Consider the following 3,672-nt stretch of genomic DNA (forward strand, 5'->3'; position numbering starts at 1 on the left):
GACAGACAGACAGACAGAACGTAAAGAAGTAGAACCTACCAGTGCTGCCCTCCACCCACCTGCAGCATTCTGAGGTCTTTGTCGTCATAATTACACTGTATCAGGTCTTCTGTGAGCGAGAGAGAAGCGCCTCACCACTACACTACAGACACCGGTAATCTAAAGACTATTTTGCTTTAGTAAGGTTTTACGGCGCTCGCAACTGCATAAGGTCATATTAGCGCCAAGGGGTGGATGTCAACAGAGAAGTCCAAACGGGGAATCAGGTTTAGTCTGCTCACCTCTCTAGCCTCAACAACAAAAAATCCGCTTCGATTATCAAGGCCCCCTGGAAATAATACCGGATACAAAAGAAGTAGAAGGAAAATGACGATAGTAAGGTCGATTAGGAAAGAAAACGCAGCAGTTCCCTGTTATCCGTGATCTTTTCTTTCTTTTTTTCGTAAGTTGTACGGCACTTGCAACACAATAAGCAAGTCATCTAAGTGCCGAAGATTAGATCTAGAGGTGTTACAAGAGAGTATCAAACACAAAGAAAGAAGGAGGGGAGATCAAGACGATAGCTGTTTGATAGGAAAGAAGAAGCAAACCACACCAGAGCACCCGCCAACCTACCACGGTCCGTGATCGGTCCACAGGTTCGATTCCTGTCTCGGTAAAGACTGTTTCAATCACTTATTTGAAGAAAAAAAAAAAAAGAATGACATACGCACGCCTTTGCTGTATCTGATCGGTGTTTATCTGTTCTCATTCAGTGTGCATCATATAAATATAATCAAAGACAACAAAAACCACACACAATACTAATAGAATGTGAACGTACTCGTCCGCAAGCTGTTCCGTTGTATTCAGCTAAGAAAGCAAACGTTGTTGGTGGGTCTTTTTTCCCGGAGAGAGACAGAACTGTTTCATTCAGCCAAAGATCGTACATAACAAGATACATGTAGTTCACTCAGCCAAAAAAGTGTTCACGGAAGTTCGCACATTGGTTCAGACGGCGCTGCAGTTTTTTGTGTTGTTTTTAAAGCTCACAGTTTGTTAGTTTCACTTTTATTGTTTTTCACACAAGTAGGGTAACTCTGATCGCAAAGTCCGCACTTTTTCGAAGACGGCGCCACCGAATTTTGAGGACACTTTTTTAAAATTGGCTCAAAGAGAAGAGTGAACTATGTTGTTATACGCGATCTTTGACTCAGTTAATAATAATATTGTACCAACATTACGCATCTTTTCTTGCTCTTTTAATTAACTTTAACATTCTGAATTTCGAATTCGGCCAAATATTTCTTGAAAACATATGGACGCTTTTAATTTTAAGGAAAAGCGGGCTAACCCAGATTTCGGGAGTTTCCAGAAATCTTGACCCACACAAAAAGTGGGCATTGCCCTATCTATAGGAGAAGTTTGGTTTCATTGGTGTGTATATTTGTTTGGTTATAGAGAAAACTCTCCTTGTCTTTTAACGAAACGGAACAAGGGTGAAAAAACCGTACCTTTGATTTTTTTCAAAACAGCATTTTTCGGGATAGCCCGCTTGTGCTTAAAAGCGACCATAGAATAATATTATATGCAACCGACACCGCAGAATAAGAAACCTCGATAAGAAAATAAATAACAGTTGAGGGCTTGGAGCATTTGAACAGCTGACTGGTGGTTTGAAGTGAGATATTTACATGTAACTGATCTTATCACAGCTGAAAACATCTCTTCATTCATAGTTACCAAAGCTCCAGTAATCTTAGGCTCACAAAATAGTGAAAAGAGAAATGGGTCTTGTTCACAACCGATGCCTAGCGGAAAAACAAATGTAGATCTAATTGTGGAAGTTTCCAGACCCGTCAACGCTGCCTTCTGTACCCTCAGGGTTGTATCAGAGAGGGTTTACAGTAATACTGTACCCTCAGGGTTGTATCAGAGAGGGTTTACAGTAATACTGTAAACTCTGGTTGTACTCTTCAGATTTTAGAATACTTCTTCTAGTGCGAAGACGTCTTTGAAACTTTCTTCTTCTTCTTCTATCCCGTGGTTGGGGCAACTGTGGGGGTACCACTGCAGCTGACAACCAGCTCTCGCCATTTCTCTCTGTCCTCTGCTTCCCTCAGATTCTCACCCATCGTCTTTCCAGTCCACTCTGTAGTAATGTTGTCCTCCCATCTCCTTCTCTGCCTTCCTCTCTAGTCTTCGCACAAGAAGTATTCTAAAATGTGAAGAATACAACCCCTCGGGGTATAAAAGGCGCTGTGCCAAAAGGCTTTAAGATGATATTAATAACTTCAGATGCCCCGAAAAATGACGAGCGCACGATTCCACTGAAGTCGTAGCACATAGACAATTTCTATAATCTATTCGAAAGAAATGTGTTTGTGAGGCAGCGTGGTGGAATCAGGCTCTCGTCAAAATAATCAAATTGAAGAAACCTGCATTTTCCCGCAGGTTTGTGAATTTTAATCAAGTTTTTTTTTTTTTTTTTTTTGGGGGGGGTATATACTTTCGTTGAAAAATACGATTAAAGAACTTAGAAATCTAATTCTGTGTGGATTTATCTGAAAAACGTTGATTTAAAGCACAAAAAATGGAAATTTTCAGTTACCACGGAATCTTAAGCTAAGGAAATAACCAATCTTTGGCGGCCATTTACTCACTAAATTTTCCTCTGAAAACAGGTTACCCCCACCTCCTTCATTCGTAAATATCTCCACTTGTATTCAAGATAAATGGACATTTTTTTCATCCAAATAAAGACAGGTAAGCAAGCTTTAAGATGATACCAATAACTCTACATGCCCAAAAATTGACGAGAGCCTGATTCCACCACGCTGCCTCACATTTGTTGCATTTGTGCATATAGAACGGGACAGTAGCCTACGTATGAAACGTTGATCAACGTCTCATTTTCTTCTGCAGCGCCGGGCACCACCAAGGACTGAGAGCGATAGAAATTAGTTTTAATATCATTTTAAATCATTATTATCATAAACAAAGGAAAAGATGGGTGGTTGGAGGACTCACTGGAAGGCCCTACTTCATTACTTTCCCTCTGTTGCTCCCCCCCCCCCCCCCAAGCACTTACGACCATTATTAGTGGGTTGATGTGCTTCTCTTTGCTAAAAAAAAAGACCAAACAACAACAAGCAAGAACCTAATCAATACCGAGTCTTTTTGCAGTAACAGTAGAAGAAACTGACAGGTTGTTTCATGAGTACACTGCTCAAGAGTATTCACCCACTACCAGTTGTTTTTTTAGTAAGATAATAATAATAATAATAATAATAATAATAATAATAATAATAATAATAATAATAATAATATATAAGAGTTTAACGGCACTTTCAACACAATAAGGTCATAAAAGTGCCGAAGATTAGAGGTGTTACAAGAGAGTAACAAACATAATAAAAAAGAAGGAGGGGAGATAAGGACGATAGATGGTTGATAGTGATAGGAAAGAAGTAGCAAACCACACCAGAGCACACGCCAACCACCCTATATCGCAGTCTCCGTCCAGAGATTCAATAAACAATAGGTTCTAGTCTAGAGCAGAACCACAGAGACAGATCACTCAGGAACAGTTGTCCGGAAGAAACACATTAAACAATGGAGTCTGTTGAACCCTATCTGTACGCCCTGAGGTCATTTTGTACCCTCGGGGTTGTATTCTTCACATTTTGGAAT

The sequence above is a fragment of the Aplysia californica genome, unplaced genomic scaffold (genome assembly GCF_000002075.1).
Source record: "Aplysia californica isolate F4 #8 unplaced genomic scaffold, AplCal3.0 scaffold00015, whole genome shotgun sequence".
Taxonomy (NCBI): Eukaryota; Metazoa; Mollusca; class Gastropoda; order Aplysiida; family Aplysiidae; genus Aplysia; species Aplysia californica.